The sequence below is a fragment of the Chaetodon trifascialis genome, chromosome 24 (assembly GCF_039877785.1).
Source record: "Chaetodon trifascialis isolate fChaTrf1 chromosome 24, fChaTrf1.hap1, whole genome shotgun sequence".
NCBI lineage: Eukaryota > Metazoa > Chordata > Actinopteri > Chaetodontiformes > Chaetodontidae > Chaetodon > Chaetodon trifascialis.
The window spans coordinates 3784835-3804747 of record NC_092079.1 but is presented as its reverse complement, the minus strand read 5'-3'; positions in this window follow the sequence as shown (position 1 = coordinate 3804747).

The following is a 19913-nucleotide window of genomic DNA, read 5'->3' as shown; positions in this document are numbered from 1 at the left end:
GGTGACCATTGGAGAAGAAGTCTTTTGATTAAATCAATGTGCTGTCGTCTGCTGAAGGTGGACGGTGTCTTCCAGTGCTTGTTCGAGACAGAGGTGGACCTGTTTTTGACAGAGATGAAAGTTCAATTTGTTGTTGAAATCAGGTAATTACAGTCAGACCATGTTTTGCACCAGGTTGTCCAGACACACCACTGTGTTGAGTGTCCAAAGTATTTTAACACCTCATTGGATGTCATTAGATGTGGTCAGACAGCACTGGTTCATTTTGGGCATGCTGAACCCTTTAGGCTCTCATACTGCTGAGGATGTATCACGCCTGTCTTGGGTGAAATCGATATTTCGGTAAATGGGCTTCTTTGCTTTCTTGCCAAGAGTTAGGAGAGAGGATCATACTACTGTCATGTCTGTGCATTAAGTCTGGAGCAGCTCACGATACATAACCCCTTCAAATCCACAGTAAACAAATGAGATGCAATGTAGCATTAGCTTGTCTCCACCAGGCTTTATGCTAAGAAGGTAATTGACTCCTGGCCCTCACGTCGTAGTTCATTTGCACACATGGAAGTGAAATCAATCTTGTCATCTAACTTTCAGAAAAAAGTTAATCAGCCAATTCCTAGAATGTCTCATGTCATGATTTCCCTCTATTTGTAATTTGGCGACTGTTAAATATACATACATATTGGAACTATACATTAGAGTGCAGAAGATTTGCTGTTGTGTTAGATGGGGGTAAACAGAACCTCCTAAGCTTAAGTCTTTTAAAGCTCTCATGTAGATGCTGTTCTTTTTGTCAGATCGCCATGTTTTATGCATCGTAATTGTCTTGCACTCTGTTCTGGTGCACCCTTGAACACCTTGAAAAAGGTCTCTTCTCTTCTGTAACTGTGTATAGTATCTTTCTGCAAAATTGTGCTCTTAGTCTACCTCCTATGGGAGGCTGGTTAGCCTGGCCTCCCCATATCAGGGTCCTAATGGGTTTTAGTGGTGAGCCCTAATTGTATTTGGATTGGGTCAGAATTCTTGTAATGAACCGCTTATCACCGCAACCCAAGACAGCACTCTGCCTGCTGCTATCATGTAGCCACCAGTTCAAGCCTCTCCATGTATCTCAAATCGATTTCCCGTCCGGCACCGTCTCTCTCCACTTACCACATGATTCAATTGTTGGGGGGGAAAAATGGGATGTAATGAGACGTAATGAGATGTGAGCTATCGCCTCATAAGTGCTGCTGCCCGCACCTTTCACCTGATTCCACCTCTCCTTTTGTTTGCGTTCACCCCCTTCCATCTGCAGCAGCCGGGACCTATCTTTCCATCCCACTCTCTGGTCTCTGTGTCTGGCTTCTTCCTTAGTCCCTGAGTGGTTTTCTTTTCCTGCCCTCACATCCATATCGCCATCTCTGCTGTCTAATGTTTCCTGTGATTGGTCTTTTGTCTTTTCCTTTCCTCTCCTGATTCTCTTCAGTCCTTTACTGAGACAGAAGAGAAGAGGCTGAGAAGCTTTTGGCCAATCGGAGTACACAGTCATATCTCTTTCCATTCGGTCATCTAATTTAGAAGTGCTTCCTGCTTCCTTCCTTTTCATCCACTCTAAGCTTTTGCTTTATCAAGACATCCTTTGACGCCATCATCTCCTTACCAGCCTTCATCCAAGTCTTTTCCGTCACACTCATCCCCACTTCATTCCCCAGTTTACTAACCCCATCATCCCATTCTCTTCATTTTCATTCTTGAACAATGAACCTAGGAGACGGATTGCGAGAGGAGATGGTGGACACCAGCCCTTCTACCTCCTCTGACTCCTCTTGGACATCATTTGACCTTAGCACTGACCTCACATCAGTCAGCTCTGACCACGTCTTGACTCCTGTAACAGCTCCCAGTGGCTGTAATCCATTCAGTGACCAGAAGCCGAAGAAGTCTCCTTCAGTCAAGGCAACCAGGGAGGTCGCATGGAGGGAGACATCTTTTCTTGGAAATGATGAGTAAGTACATCTAGTGATAACTAGAGCATTCATTAGTGACAAGGTGAAAATAAGCGAGAGACACACTTTCATGTCCAATCTACAGGTGAGAAATCGGAATTAACTTTTTCACAGTGTCGTGCAGATTCGTGTTGCAATTAGTCCTTGTCTACATATGTTGCATATGTCACAGGAAGATGGACTTTTCTGGGTAATTTTTCTAAAGGTAATCTGCTAAAGGAAAAGAGTCTGCAGCCTTGCTAGTGACTCTTCGAGGCTGCACTCAGGCACAGCATTGCCAAAGTCAGCATAGCGAGCATGATAATATCAACATGCAGATGTTTAGCAGGTGTTTACCGCATTCGCCAATTCATTTTAATGCATGCTAACATTTGCTGATTTGCACAAAACATGAAGTACAGATGAAGCTGATGGGAATGTCATTAGTTTAGCAGGTGTTTGATCTTTGGTCCAACAGCAAAGCATTAGACAAATGAAAACAAATAGACAATATCATCTTCAGGGTCGCACCACTAGCTTGAGGCAACAAAAAAGGTCAACGTGGCTGTGTGCCAAAGTGTCCTTGAAAATAAAGGCACATCAATCATGCTAATGCTATGTGACTCCTGTGGTAAAATGCCTGAATGATTGTCTGTGTTAGATTCAAATTTAATCAAGGCAACAGCAAACATGCAATTCTCCACGCTACAGCCAATTTGAAATATGCCACCTTGGTTTGACCTGTAATTGTAATAACGCTCTTCAGGCTTTTCAGTGTGTGTTAGTTTGTGCCCAAATGCAGCATAACATACATTATTTCCCGCATTTTCATCAGTGAGGTGAATCTGTTCTCATACATCATTTCACTCATGTAGACTTCTACATAATACAAACAGTTCACTTGATTGATCGATAGAAACAGGGTCTAATCATGTTTTCATTAAGCCCACCAATATCAATATGTGGGCTGCCTACTTTTTCAGCTTGTGATGGCATCACATTGATATTTTGATAAAGGTGTGTGAGTCATTAAAAAAGGTTTCATTCAGTGAAAGCAAGCTTTGTTCTTTTCCCTTTCCAGCTGAGACTTTGGCAGCAGGAAAATAACACTACCCTCTCTAGAAGGGGTGGGAGAAGAGGATAAAAGATTTGTACCAGCGGCACATGAATGCAAGTGTTCTCACTGAGACTTAGCTTTCAGCCCACAATGGCGATGATTATCTGGTTTTAATCATGAGTGGTTCTGTAATGGGAGTCTGATTCCCAGTAGCAGGACTGTGAGAGAGGATAAAACAAGCCCTGCATTAGTTTCGATGGAGACCATAAATCACTTCTCCTTGCGTTCTTCAGAGAATCATCGTCTCTGGCAAGTGGGAAAACCCGAGGTGTTGTTCATCAAGCCTTTCTTTTCTCTCTCCTTTCTTAGTCTCCATCACTCCACTATGACCCGATATATATAATTAGCCTTCCACAGAAAGACAAAAGTCTGAACACATTCATTGGCTGACTCTCACCGTGTCTGTAAATCACCCCGAACTCCCTGTAGGGTGTTCGGTATCTTTGCATGGCGACTGATTAAACTTTGCTTGAGGAACATATCGGAGCCAGCTGAGGAATATGAATGTTTTTTGGCCTTTTCTCTGTCTTTGTCAGTAGCTGGCTTTCCATCTGCGAGATGGAATGTCTGAATAGAAATGACAAAAGTCAGCTTGACTTTATTGTATTTTTAAACATATTCACTTTCAGCCGTGAAAATGGGAATCTTGTTGACAATGCTAAGTTTTCTTGGGTTAGGCTTAAGGTATATGTACATCTGTACATGTAAAGGATATTCAGTATACAATATGTACAAAAATGCATGAACTGAGTATGTTATATACTGGAACAAACTTCAAACTATCCATTAGAGAGTTAGATGAGAAGATTGATATCACATCCATGTCTGTGGTGTAGGTATGAAGCTGGAGCAAGGAGGAGAAAAGCTTAGCTTAGCATAAAGACTTGAAGTAGGCTAGGAAATAAACAGCTAGCCTAGCTTTGTCCAATGTTCAAAAATGCAGTTAATTGACCAACACCACCACCAACACATTAGAAAAATGCTGTATCTTGTACAGAGTACACAAGAGTACACAAACAGAAATGTAACAAAAACAGCAATTTGTAGTTTTAGAACTTTTGTGCTGGAGCCATGGCTAACAACAGACAGGCATAGCAACGTCCTTGGCTCTGTTTGTCACTGAAGTATATTTGATGAACAGATAAACTGTTCATCAAGAAAGAGCTATACCATGGAGCTGCCCCATAAACCTGTTTAATTTAAACATGTATAACTTTGAAGATAGCCAAGCTAGCTGTTTCCCCCTGCCTTCAGTCTTTTCGCTAAGCTAAGCTAAACGCTTCAATATTCCTTTATTAGTCCCGCAAGGGAAAATTCCAGTTCCACTTCTTGGCTCCAGTGAAATTTGCTTCCCTGTTGGATGGAAGTTTTGCACTCGACTCTCCAATGGTATTTCCTTTTCTGCGCTCTCTTCTTCTTCTGCTGATCTCTGACTCGGTGATGTGCAGGTTCTTCTGTGGTATCTAAAGTCAAAAAAGGCCACAGCAGTCAGTGTGCTTAAACCCCATTGGTGGGTGCATTTAGAGAAGCTTAGTGACGATTGGACCATCTGGAACAAGATGGCGTGCCTCACGTGAGAATAGTAATACAAATGTTACTATAATTAGCATTTCTGTTAATATAATTAGTATTTCTGAGCATAAATCGTGTGACTGACTGAGTTTTATGAACAAAACAGAAAAAAAGAAAACATTCCCAGATGTTAAAGGGGAGGGCTGGGGAGAGGCAGCCTGAAGAGGATCATGCCACAGAGGGAGAGAGCTAGAGATATAAAGAAACGGGGAAAAGCAGATAAAGAGATTGAGCGACTTTCTGCTAGCTGGTGAATCACCTGACCCCGATCATCACTCGTCTGGACCCTCTGCCCTTGATTCCCAGCTTTCTCCAACTCTCGTCATTTCTCTCTCGTCTCATTTGATCTTTTCTCCTCCACTTTCTGGTATCTGTGCTGCTTCACAACAACTTTTCTTTTTTTCCCATTTGTCACCCCACCCTGGCTGACCCAAACATAAAGCAATTTCACTGCACTTGTGGTTATTGTTTTTGTTGGAGCCTGCCGCTCTGCTGGTGGCAGCCTGAGGATTAGGATACAGTCGGGCAGAGACAGGCAGCGTGATGGCACACTGAGTCATGAGGTAAGATAAGATATAGTATTTACCCAGATCTCATCTTCCGTGACCATATGATGTGATGATGCGAATTGTTTCCTCATGCCTTGGCTGTTTATTTCATACGTTTTACATTCTGTATTGCACTAGTTCAGACTTTTCTGCACAAAATGCTGCCTCTATTCAATTTCGCCCACTTATGGCACAGCACAGATAATTGAATAAAAGTGTGTTTCCATGTTCTAGTGCACTTAGTGCCTCATTTCATTTGGGTCTTCTGGAGAAAGTTGTACCTGTCTCCTCAGGCGCGCTCAGTGTGTAGCACTGTAGACATTTCCACAGCTGGGTGGAGGCACTCTGACCAGAGCCCTCCCACTTATCTTACTGTAGTAACTGCGTTCTGTACTCTACTTGTTTCAGCCTCTCTGGTTCTGACATAAAATTTGAGAGGATTTAAAGTCGGGCCTCAGCGTGAAGCTCTGCAGTGCAGTCTGCCGGCTAGCCGCTCATAAACCCACATGTAGTATATGCGCTGTTACTTCCTAGCCTAGATTTATAGAAGTCAAGAATCTGAACACTTGTCGCACACTATTTCATTCGAGGCATTAAAACATGATGGATTTTAATGAGTTTGACTCGAATCTTAATAAATCTTAACAGTGGGTTCAGAATATGTTGAATTGTTGTCGTCCCCATCATGGTAGCAATGTACTATCAGTCATTTTTAGTGTCTTTCGGCTCATTAGCTGTGTTTTTATCTAAAACTGGTTTACAGTGAATAAACTGGGCTAGTTTCATGAGAAGTTGGCGGTGTAAGACATTGTGCATTGCTCTAAAAAATGGAGTAAAAGAAGAAGAATGTTGAAAACTGGAAACAACTCACCTTAGCCACCTGAGAGAAAAATGGAAATTGGTCTGCAGGGATTTGTAGGTTTGAGCAAGTTGTAATTGCTCTGTCATGTCAGCTAGCGTCGGCCATATTTCATGCTGTGCATAGATTCAGATTATTGTTATGGGAATATCCAGGAAGAAGAGGACAGCAAAAACAGCTTCTTCTTCTTTGGTTTTGTCGTGGAAACAGCTGATAAGGCGTGTGAGTTATGTTCACTTTATTAGCAGAACTTCACCGGCTTCTACAGCTCCCATTTAGTGCATTAAAACCTTCTTGAAAAAGGCAAAAGCCACCTCAAGTGAGTGTTGAAATGTTTTTGAAAAGTGAAAGTTTTTCATGGAAATTTTGCCATTTTCATCAATCTTTTCACATGCAGTATTTCAAAATGCACCTTGATGGAAACATGGCTGTAGTTTTTGGTTTTAGGGCTCCCAACTTTCCTTACATTTTGGTGATCAACCTCATGTCTACGTATCCTGCGCCAAACAACAGACAGACAAAGTTAACGACTAGCTGGTGAACACAGTGGAGGATTTAGCAGATAAAGAGCCAGATAATCCCCTCAGGAGTCGGTTGAGACCAAATCAGGGTTGCAAGGAGAGTGAATGGTGGACATTTCTAACCCGATTACCATCCCTTCGTGCCAGTTGGTTGAGTCCATGGCTACACCATCGCTATGGTTGCACATGGTGGCAAAGTGAGACCAGAATGGCTTTTATGATCACACTAGATAACATTATATGGCGGGTCTTGATGCATGAAAGTCACATGTTGCTCACACTGGATTTTCAATATGAACGTTATCAGACTGGAAACAATGCCGCCTCAATACAAAAGCGAAGTGAAATAATGAGATAGAAAAGGGAAATGTGTGTTTGTTTTTGTCGAGACGACTAAATCAGTTTTGTCTGATGCATCACATTTACAATTTTGACCTTTAGTTGCCATGTTCTCATTGGACCACCAGTTGAATTTGTGAGCATAGCCGGGCGCGCGTGGAATGCAGACTTGTGAGTTACGGCCCATCAAAGCGAGACATCTTGACATTTAATTAGAGTTGTTATTTTGGGAAAATACGTGCGCTATTCATCAAAATCGAGAGCAGTGCTATCTGAGATAACACATTTTGTCTTTTTGAGTAAATATTGACCTTTAAGCAGTGATTAGATGTGGAGAAAAGTTGTCGAGCTTACAGACTATTAGGGAGCTTACTGGTGCAAACAACAACAATATGGAAAAGTGAAGCACAGATTTTCTGTGCTGGTCAGCTGGTGGCTGAATCAGTGAATTCCTGGTGTATTATGGCTGATAGGAGAGATTGTAATGAAGGAGAGAATGAATCTATTTCCTTTTTAATGGAACAGTGAGGACCTTTGGCGCTCTGGAGCCGTCTGTTGCATCAAAACCACCAGATGAGACTCTTTCAGCCGTGAATGGCATGTGAATGACACAGATTATGAGAATTTATGACAGTTCGGCACAGAGACCAAGTTCTATTCTGACATTTAACAGTCCCGGCACCTTGAATTTCAAACCAGTCATCTTTTATTTTGCAAAATGAATCATCACCAACATCCTCCTCCCTCCCTTCACCTTGCCATTCATTTGTTCTCCCTTCTCTCCCTGATTTTACCATCCTTTTTCTCTCCAAACTATCCCCATCTATCTCTTGACAAACCACAAAAGATTACATAAAATAGAGCTCATGATAGTAAGTGGATAAAAATAATTGCCTTTACTGAGGAGACTCTTTTGCTTGCTTTTCCCAGAAAACAAACAGGGTTACATAAAGTCTAGTCTGAGGTCCAGTTATTTGGTGAGGAGTCATTTCCAGCGCAACATACACACAAAACACATACCTGTATGTGTGTGTTCTTGGGCATTCAGGTGCTTATTCTCATTCCTTAATCCCATATTTGTTCCCTAAATACTCACCTTTATTCCCAAACATTCACTTTCACACCAACCTGAAACCTCACTTTAATTCTAAATCCTAACCTTTGAAGCAGAGCGAGCTCACACATTTATGCATGTTCGGGGAAATATGTCAGCAATTCTACTTTTAAATGTAGAATTTGCTTGTAAAACACATGACTAAAGAAGAGGGTTACTGTACATGAGGAAAGAAATAGCATTTATTCACCTTTTTCCATGTGGTTGTGACCATATCTGCAGTGGAAAACACCAGCTGGTTGATATCTGATATTTCATATGGACAGAATATACCATATCAGCAGATATTTGAGTCTCACCTCAATGTTTTATCTTGCCAGTTATCAAATTAGACACAGTGGGGTCATGAGCATGTAGAAATCAGGAGTCACGTCCCTGTAGACATTGCTATAGATAGCGACTTGGCCATCAGTCACGGCCAGGTGGCATCTCAGAGGAAGCAAATGGAGCTGGCCTCCACTGAACTGGAATGTGCAGGACTAGCATTATATCTGCAAATAGACCAGAATAATCTGACTAGTTAGTATGTGGAATATTCTATAAAACAGACATTAATCATTATCATAGTGCTGCCAAAACTGCTAAATTTCCCTTGACAGTAATTTGGGTCATCGTACAATTCTTTGGAACATCCATTTGCATTTTGCAATACAAATAAGATGATATTTCCATATACAGAAGCCAGATTCAGCTGTCAAAAGAATGACGTACTCAGCCACAAAGGGTGACTGCGGAGGACATCAGACCATGCAGTCATAAATCAGAGGGATAATCAGACTTTTCACCAGCCGTCTCAATGTTAGAAACTCGAGTATTTTGAGATTGGAGGTGCTGTATATCACTTGGCTTATCAAAGCAGCATTTGCCGTCACAGGTGTTTTATTGAATTAGGCCAGCAGACCTCCAGCGGGCTGGTTTCTGGTGGCTCTGGACCTTCCAAATTGGCAGAAAATGCACCTAAAGCCACCTCCTCCTCTCACTAACATCACTCAAAAATTTCCTGGCTCACTGTTGATCTGGACAGGGGAAAGCATATGCTGCTTGCATCAATTTCGAAAGAAATTTGTCAGAAGCAAACACAGCATTTTAGAAATAAATAGTGGATTTCAGCAGCCAGGATTTCCTGGCAAACAATCAGAATTGAAGATGCGGATGTTTAATAGTTTGTTGACATATTGCTTTCTGCTTCAGCTGCCTGAACGCTGGAAAATCTTTCTCTTTATGGCTTCTTTCTAGATCCTTTTGTAACTTTCTCTGGAGCATTCTGATAAATCCTGAACACATTTTGTTAAGCCGTGACAATACACCACTGGGGCCCAAGGCCGAGATTTTGCCAGTGTCACTGTTTCTTGGCTTTACTTTTAGAGCACCTCATCTTGGTCTACTTTCTCTGCAACCTGCCTTCCATACCTGCAGTTCAGCAATTTGAGCCCTTCACTTGCAAGTTGTGATCAGTTTTCCAGACTTGATCTGGCCTGATTGTGGAAGGCTTTCTTCTGCAAGGGCACACAGCAAGAGAACACAGACACTGTGTAGCATAGGTTCGCACCCTATCAGAGAACTGGTGAAGTATATACTGTTTTTTAGTCTAACACAGTTGTCCTCTGTCAGAGTAAAAGACAAGCAAAAACCATACTATCAGGAAGGGTTTGGGCATTGTCCATTGGTTTCTCAGAGGTAATCTTGTGAGCTGTCATCTCAACTGATCATCACCAGTTGAGCATTAAAAGCTAGGCAACAAGCAAGGTCAGCAGAATTGAGTCCAGCAGTGAGGTGTAAAATCTGCACGGCACGCAATACTTACGGTAGTGTTGTGGTGAGGTTTGGCGTCTTCGTGCTCTCCGTAGGAAAACAATGGATCATGGCGACACAAACTGACCTCACCTTGATGAGCTTTATCCCTCTTGTATTCCTGCAAGGGGCATCCACTGTATACCATCGAATTTGTGTCGGGAGCTTCTTTTTGGAGGCACTCTCTTTGTTCTCTTTGTCGAGGTTTACACCTGATACCACTGAGCCAAAGTAGGTCATGTCCTCTTGTTTTTAGTCTGTGAATTCGTGGGTTTTGGCAGTCAAAAAGTTCACAAAACACACGTGGTGGTTAGTTCATGAGCTGATTCTCGATAATACTACTACTATAACCCTTTAATGTACAAACCATGCAAACAGCTTCAGCCAACGGCCATATTCATTTCCAATCTTTTATATTTTTTAAAATCAGTTTATTTTGTCATTTGATGTTCGAAGTATTCATTGAATATCTGGTTTTTAATTGCCACAGATTATTTTCCTTTCCTTGTTCTTACTTTATAAGAAAACATACCAACTGTATTACTACATCAAACTTACCCACATGGATAAGAAAAAACATACTATAAATACTATACTACTATCAATCATACTACTATACTAGTATAATGCTAATTTAAAAAATTACACATAGGTCATTTTTGACCTACCAGGTCAAACAAAACCCATGTTTGTTCATAAAGTGAGAAAGGAGAATGATGGATACCTACAACACTGACTGATGAAATTCATTTATTGCCAAGATATAGAAATAAAAATTCAATTGGGTCTTGACTTATATTGTGCATCAAAGGGCTCATTTTGAAAAGGGCTGGGATCTGACATTGGTGCCCACATGACACCGTAGTGTGGGGAATGTAATCATGTTTTGACCTATGTTTTAATCAAATAGTCTGAAGCTCGTAAGGTTCCAGTTTGAATCAGGAATATCTGATGAAATAACCAGTAAATGTGATCTGATACCTGACACTTTCGGTATGTGACGCTTGGTTGGTAGAATATACTGAGGTCCAAAGGATTTATACTTTATGCATGTATAACAGTTGACTGAATATATAGAATATAAAAACTGAATGCGGTTTGGGTGTCCACTGGGGATCTCATGACAGCAGGATTTCTAAAATCTTGGCTTCAGGCTCATCTCCCGTCCTTTATTTGGTCTCATTTTACCCTTTGAGATTTTTAAAGTCTGTGTAAACCCTGTCCTTGAATTCTCTTTGTCCACATGTTAATGCAAAGGGAGTGAAGGTCCTCAGCAATGACCCTCCTCCTCTGCCTCCACACCCCCACAGGGACCAGGATTTTACTGTGTGTTTAAGTAGTTTCATGTAGTTTGTGCTCACCCCCGATTTCACTGAGAGAAAAGGGAGGGCAGTAGTAGTTTATGTGACGCTGCGTGAATAAATTTTCTTTCTCGCTCTACACAATCAGATTTTATAGTCGCCAGTCCTCGTTTATCTCCTCTACCGAGTCAGCAAGGACGACTGCACTATTATGTGTCCTTCTCTTCTTGTATATACATTATTGTTGTGTTAAGCTGCATGCCCGCAGGCGCGGCTGACCTCTGTGTGTTCCAACAACAGAGAATCGCAATCATTGATTCCCATACATTCACACACGTGTGAAATGTCCACTGTGCCACACACACATTCTGACTCGGTGGTATCGGGGTTTAAGAGTAGCCTCAGACATCTTTGTGTCTGAGATCCGCACACACATGCTCGCTGTAAGTACAGCTGCTGATGTCTGCGCTTAGTAGCAGCTCTAAAGTTGGCACACATCTGTTCATGCATTGATCCACCCGCTTTGTGTGGGGAAAGAGTGTGCGTTTGTGTGTGTGAGTGTTCTGGACACACTGTATATCACACATCTTGTCATCTCTCTGATGATGCCGTGTGGGGGAGGTTTTCCCAATATTGTCCGCTGCGATCTCACACCGCATGACACTCCCTGCATCGCATGTGTGCGCACTGGTGTCCGTGCATTGGTGTGTGTGTGTGTGTGTGTGTGTGTGTGTGTGTGTGTGTGTGTGTGTGTGTGTGTGTGTGTGTGTGTGTGTGTGTCTCTGTGTGTGAGTGAATGGAGTTTATCCCCGCTGGCCCAGATGCCCCGGCTAAATCCATCACCAGCGGTGCTGCACAACAGTGCTAAGCTGGAACATTTGGCACCAAGCTAGGAATGAAAAAAGAAAAAGAAAATCAGGAACACACTCAGACATACACATATGCGCGCACACACACACACACACACACATAGAAAATTGAGTTTGGGGATTTTTTTTTTTTTTCAAAGAGATTCAGAGGTGGATTTTTTAGTGGAGGAGTTGGACTCAGGGAGCGGGACAGGAGCTCTTTCTCTGACGCTCTGAGCCTTTTGGCGGCGGTGGGGCCGGGGCGTCCATCCCACTCTCTCCACCCGTTCATTCCCTCATCTGTCCGGCCCGGCTGGCAGGATGGAGCCGTGCGACGACGATGACGAACTGGGGATGTTCACCGCTTTCCAGTAAGTTCTGGTGTCCCTTGACGCTTCTGGTTGCTACTTGTTGTGGCCGCTGCACAGGACACGTCATCTCCATGGTGGCCTTATTTGGAAAGCAGAATTTCTTTCAGTTGACGATACATTTTTAGCTGTGGCCACCTCTTTCAGCACTCCCTAATCAGAGTGTTAGAGCTTTTTAGCAGGGGCTTTGTTGATTAAGCTCCTTGGGAGGTTTACATGGACGTTGCTGCTGATTGTTGGAGCCTGTCATGGGCCTCTTGCCTCTTGCCACAGATTCTTCACGAATACTGCTGTGCTGTTTCTCACCCATTTTGGGTGGTTTATCTTTTGATGCCTTCCCTTGTTGCTCTTTTTGTTGTTATCTGAAAGATGTAGTGCACACAGATTATTATGTTGTACACCTCTTCTTGTTGAGAAGTTGAAACTCAAGCTGAAATCATGCAGAATGTCGTTATAATCAGTGGTGAAAGCAGTTTTCAAATCATTTACTGACATAAAAGTAACAATAATAAGTCAGAAACAGTCTACTACAAGTACTATTTCTACACTGAAAATTGTCTTTATTTAGAAGTCTGAAAATATAGTATGTCCAATGTCTAATGTTCAATGTTTGACCTCATCAGCTTCATTGATTTTTGTAAATATCTGCTTACTCTGAATTTAATGCAGCAACACATTTCAAACAAGTTGGGACAGGAGCAACTAAACACCTGTTTGGAATGTTCCACAGGCAAACACGTTCATTGGTAACAGGTGATAGTGTCATGATTGCATAAAGGATAGTACAGTTCTTAAGAGTGCTGTCAGCAAACACGGTGTGTTTGCAAGTGGTTGCACTCTGTTTTAATTTACATTTTATACACAATTAGGCTCGTAAAAGGCTGAGTAGATTATGAAGAATCGTCCCTTTCATTGTCATATTACTGGCTCATTATTACAGTCATTAATATACAAGCAGTACACGGATGATGTTTTTGGTCAAGGTGAAGCAAATTTTATCCACTTCTAACACTGTTAGGTCGTTTAATCTGTACTAATGCATCATATTTTATTGATGGATCACAAGTACACACAAATAACTGCGGTAGAGTGAATGTACTTAAACATAATGCATGAGGTTACTGTAGAAACCTGCTCTCACACACATAATTTACATGACCAAGCCATCTTTTTCTGGACTGTTTCTCTCTCTCTGTTTTAAAGCATTTTTAAGTTGCATGTTGTGTTACAGGGTGCTACTGCACCATTTTGCATCCACAATCAAACTGAACTGAAATGGCAATCGTATATTGTCAGTCTTCTCTCTGATGATCCGTGACGTGAATGAGGTAATTGTTTACTGATGTGTTAAATACAGCAAGCTGTACCTGATGGACTGACTGACTGTTAGCATTATGGCTAGTGGTCTCCTTGAGGTCAGGAGCACCACCATCTCTTTTTTCCTTTTATCTTTTTTTTCCTCGTCATCTCTTGACTGTCATGATCTGAGCTGAGCAAGCTGATGGATTTAATGCTGGACTGTCTTGCCGCAGGCTTTAAAGCAGCCATATTGTAATCTTGCTTACTGAACTGTCAGCACGTGAGTCGTCTGTTACATAAGGCTGAGGTGGCTCCAAGCAGCAGAGGAATCCAGGACCTTGTAATTACTGAACACATTAGAGATTACATCATGGATTGAAGGGGTTTAGCTCGCTGGCTGCTGAGAAGTATGGCCATGTGTGTGTGGTGTGGTCTCAGAAATGTTATTATTTTGCATATACATTTGTATGCATGTTGCATTCCGTACTGTGCATATTCAGTATGCAAATATACAAAGTATGTACAGTATACTGTATGTCTGCTGCAGGCTATAAAGTTCAGGAGTGGGCCTCCCTACCACACTGAGTAACCGAGGCTCAGGAGGGGATTTAATTGTTTTAATATCATCCCTTCAACAGCCGGATGGTGCGTTTTCTGATTGTCATTTGGAGTGATCATCCATGTATATGGTTTTGTTATTAGACATCATAGCCTAGCAATGATCGTATTGTGTCCCAGTTTTCCGGGATGGTGTAGAGGCGTTATCAAGCCTTAAACATATACCTTCATGTTATGAAGGCAGGAAAAGCAGAAAAGAAGTGAGTTTGCCCTTCTGTCTCCTTTTTTTCTTTCTACCTAAACATAAACCCATACAGCTGCTGGTCAGCAGTGGACTGAGAGATTGAGGAAGCGCCAGATCGCAGCATCATTGTCAAAGGATTACAGGAACGAGGTGATAGGTCATTGGCCAGGAAACATGTGGCCCAGAAAGCAGACAAATGAAATTTGATTCAGATTCTGCCCTGCTGTGTCAGTCAGGCAGGCAGGCGTGGACTGATTTTTTTTTCCTTTTTCAAATCTCTCCACCTGCTGTTTCTGGTTTTCAAACCACTGATATTCCAAATATTTGAATGTTGACTCAGCAGCTGCAGAATGAGTGACACACATTGTGGGACAGGTGAATGCAAGTGAACCTGCTGTGCTGCTTTTCTCATGCCTGTTGTACTACAGAAGGCTGGCAGCTAAACTAAAATTGGTAGCTCTGGTTTACAGTCTGGAAAACAAGAAAACCAACCGTTGAGCACATTGCATAAACAAAATGCTTTCATAAACACACTGATCTGTCTATCAGCCTGTTTATTTGTCTATGATAATTCCAAAGAACTTGACTTGAAACATTTCATGACATATTTGATACGTTTTTACAGGGTCTTTTTCCTCTATGTATTCTTTTTGAATAATTATGTAAGTTCAAATTTTTCTGATATTTAGTGTCATTTAGTTTGCTCTGAACCATTTTGCAAAACTAAGTAAACCAGAATTACATTTTTTTTAATCAGTGGCCAACACTAATGTTGTGTCATCTGCAGATATTTTGGGAGAAACTGTGTTTTAATCATGTATATAAATGATGAATAATAGTGGCCTAAGAATGGAACCCTGAGGCACACCGCATTGTAAGAATTGTTGTGTGTGTGTGTGTGTGTGTGTGTGTGTGTGTGTGTGTGTGTGTGTGTGTGTGTGTGTGTGTGTGTGTATGTATATATATATATATATTTACAGTACAACTGCTGTGTCATAAAAACCATATTTTCAGAATTTGCGTAGTGCATTGTGCAGTGTAGTAAAACACAACGGTTTCATCTTTCTGTGCTGTTGTGCACACTATTGCTAAAGGAAGAGGTTGTATATTTGGTAACACAATAGATGTTAGACTAAGGTAAGGTCAATACTCAGCATTTGACCACATCAGCCAATTAAAGATGCAAAAAAAAAAAAAAAAATGTTGCTGGATTCCACATAAGGGCAGTACCAAGTTGAGGCTCTGACCTCTGAACCATAGGTCATTTTCACTCAGTTTCATTCTCATTGTACATAACAAACTAAATTTTTGTTAAAATTGAATGTGATGAAATTCAATAGTTTCCTGTAGACACTGTGTCTTTTCAGTGCTAGTGAAATAAGACACCTTGGCTGCTGTGTGAGAGCCCAAATCCAATTCTCATATTCTCAAAAAAAAAGTGCAGAGAAGTAGTGTGCCTAATGAAAGTGCTCTTCCTTTGATTATAATCTGCTGTCACTCCACCTCTGTGCCCCGCTGTGCTGCAGGATGTTTGTGCTCGGATTGGTTGGGTCAGGCTGGAGGAGCCTTGAGGCCAAATCGGTCATAGGCCGATTAGTTTGCTGGCAGGCACCAAAAGTCTAGTCCTCCTCCTCCTCTTCTTCTTCCTCTCCTGCCTGTCACATGGAAATTCATGTAAATTCATGTTGGTGGCAGAAAGCAAACTGAAATGATTTGGAATGCATCGCAGTAACAGTCACTTTCTCGGCTCTTCCAATTCAGATTTTGAAAATCCAGCATTTCTGGAAGGAAATGCAAAAAGCACACACAATAACCAAGTTTTAAATGTTGCAGATACTTTTTGAGTTTTCTTTATTCCCACTTCTAAAAATTATACAACAGGGCTGCAAACCTGCCAACAGAGATGTCAGCTCCACTGTCGCTTTGATCTGACAGCAAATGTCTCGTAAACTACCTGCTGTTGTTTGCATGCACAGTCTGTGACTGCTAAAATTTCACCCATTTAGAAAATTCCTGACAACCTGCCAAAGTCAAACTCTAATTATAGTGTAGATTCTTTTCAAAATAGAAATATTGCATGAGTGAAAATCAAAACTTATGCTGTCAAAAATTTTGTAAAATCAGATGTGATGTGCCAGCTGACATGTTTGGTGAATCAAACCGGCGTGTGTACATGTAAATGCATCGTATAGTGCAGCATTTTCCTGCTGTTTTCCAAGTTGCTGGTGATCCACTAAGACAGCCATGAGGGGGGGCACAGCTGTCCTGAAAAACATGGGTAATGACCCTAATTATTCCCCCAGCTTTTCCAACAGTCAAGCTCTAACTCTTGTATGCAGCTTTCGTATTAATACTCTCTTTTCTCTCTGTCCTCATGTGACTATGGAGGAGGCGGTGATGACATAGGCTGGGTAGTAGGGCGTCTTCTAGTTGTGATATTGGCGGTGGGGACATTTTTCTCTTGCTTCTTCTGCAGATTGCTTACATGGATCCTCTGCATTTGAACAAGAACAGTCAAAACAGGGAGATGAAATTTGGGAAGTTATCAATGATCCTCGTTCTTGAGCAGGTTTGCGATCTTCTCATCAGGCTAGTAGCCATAAAATTGCTGTGCCACATTGTGACACATGATACAAATTCAAAGCAAATTACTGCCATGCACCAAACTCTATTTAATGTACTCTAAACACCAATGCAGTGGCACTGACAATGGCCTTTTCTTTAGACATGCTGTCACCAGAAAAGCTGATCACATCATTGACCAGCAGGAGTGAACCAATCGATAGCACCTCGCCAGCTGATGCTCCTGGGTGTCTCTGACTACCTTCGCTGACAGATAGTCACAATGCATTGTTGTTCACGCAGAAGCTAATGGAAGCAGATGATGATAATCTCGCTGGGGGTGCCACTCATCTCACACACACACACACACACACACACATGCACTGTATGAGTCTGAGTTTGTGTGTGTATCTGGATGTGTGGCTGCGCGTCACACTAAGTGGGGATTTGCGGCACAAATCCGTCGCCTGTTTCCAAACAGTGAGAGATCTTTCATAAACGTCAGACGAGCTAATGTGCAAAGCCGCAATCCTTTAATGACTAAATGCAGATATGGCAGCCGCCCTGCCAGTTAAAGTGCGTTTGCACTCAGCCGGGGTATCACATGACGCTTATCTTTGCATGCCTACCTTAGGAATGGTAACAGAGATTTAGAACAACAGCACTTAGTTGCATATGTTATGAGCTGTGTTCCGTCGCATGTTACAACTAGAACAGATGGTTAAGATTTGGGTTGGCAAGTTTTCCATCACCCATGATATTTGCAGCAGCAGTAGCGTACTGTATATCGTTTAAGGCCTTTTACCGCCACTTCTCAGAATCTGTATTTGTGAACAGGCTATGTGATTTAAAAAACTTCCTGCAAAGTAGACTTGAATAGCAGCGTTTGGATCTCCTTTCCCTTTGCTTGTACTGTGTGTGAAATATGCTGTACCTCGGCCAAAACTGCGGATGACAAGTCCATTAATTTTCAACTAAAAGCTGCATTCAGGGTAGGAAAATGGTTTTGTTCTGTTGAGGCGACTCATCTATTTTGGAGAATAGTGCATCATGACTACTCTAGTTACTGTGAGCTTGATGGAGGTGGTCCTCCTTCCAACTGCCCAGCAGCTGGTTGCATAAAGATCTGTTCGCTGTTAAAATGGGCCAAGGTGTACATATCTGGACCTGTTTACCTCCAAATGCCTCTGAAACCATTTAGAGGTATTCACTCTCTTTCTAAAACACATTTTCAGGCTCATTTGAAGGTGAAGTCCCATTATTCATCTAAATATGAAACAGTATTACACGTGAAATAGGATAAATGACATGCTATGGTGTGTATTGATTGGCTCATCGTGGTTGTGATTTCCAGCATGTTATCACCACCTCTACATGTTTGTAGATTTGTGATGGTGTTGTATTTCACAGCGGGCCACTTTGTGAAAGTCTCCATACTTTACATTGTTGCACTGTAGCACGCCGGTCCAAACGTACTTCAGAACATAAAACTGCTCTAAAAGCACAACACAGAAAAGGCACCACAGTGCGGCTCCTCAGCTTCTGTTCCAGGAAAAACGGTTATTTATTGCTTCCCCTTGCTGCCCAGAACACTTCCACCATTACTGTGACTCTCCCTTGTTTTCTCTCATCACTGGAAATGCTGCCTGCTTATGTGGAGCAACACTGGGACTGTTGCCCAAACAAGAAGCCCGCGGCCCCTTTGTCATCACACATTATTGCTCCATCGCCTGGTGTTCACACTGTTGGTCCCTACATTCACTGAGCAGTTTATGTTCACAAATAAACTGTTTCTACTTGATTGAAAACAACTGAAATGACTTCGTTCAAAGTGTATTTCACAATTTCTTTATTCCCGTTTGTTTGTTTGTTTCGCGTTATGTTGTCGTGGAGTCTTAATTTTTACCACAAATTACTGGACTATTACGCATTTGGCCCACTATAATGAGTTCCTTAATGAAAAATGAGCAGTTTTTACTGAGACGGACTTGAGTGCATGTCAGTCTGTAAGTGTGCGTTTGTTTGTGTGTGTGAGAGAGCAGATTTGGCAGCCAGACTATTGGCTTTTGCTGGTAGCCTCAAGAGATGTGGCTCAGAAGAAAAAAAACAAAACAAAAAAAAAATCCCACATCTCTCGTCAGCATTCAAGCTTGGTGAGTGAGTGCGTGTGTGCGTAATTAAATGTCACGCTGGGCTTGAAGAATAGCTAATAGCATTTGATCAATTTGCTCAGTCTACGCATGGGTCTCCGTCTCTGCATTTTGATGTGTGCGCACGCCAAGCATGATTAGAATGTGTGCAGCCGGTGAGTGAATATAGAGATATCCAGAGGTGCCATTTTTTTTTCCCCTGGAAATGAGGGTGTTTTTGGGGGGGGGGGGGGGGTGTTTGCAGCTACTTTGTCGAAGAGACCCCCACAAAAAGCTCAGGGTTCCCGGGCAGCCGGCGGCTTGCTTATACGTCGCGAGGTGACAAATAGCTCCCGTCATTTCCCACTCTTCCTTATCCTCATAAGTGTCTCTGACAAGCTCTATTATTGAAGAAAGACATTTAGTAGGATGACGACAGCAGGCAATGAGGAAAGAGGGAGAGACAGAAAGACAGAAGCAAAGAAGACCTGAGCCAAATGTATTATTTGTTTAAACCCATATGGAGCACTCAGCGGGTTTAATGTGTTTGCTTGCTGCCAGGTACAGCAGGTATGCCAGGTAGATAAAAACTCTGGGCGAACATTTGACAAAGTTTTGAATCAGGATTCTCATGGGTCTGTGTGAAGGTTTTGCGGGATGTTTAAGCGATCTGAAAGCTGTTGAAAGGTCGTTTATGTCGAACCACGCTTGCAGCAAGTGTTGTTCAGAGGTGAACTTTAACCCACCTGATCCATGTTTGGCACAGTGGATCTGAT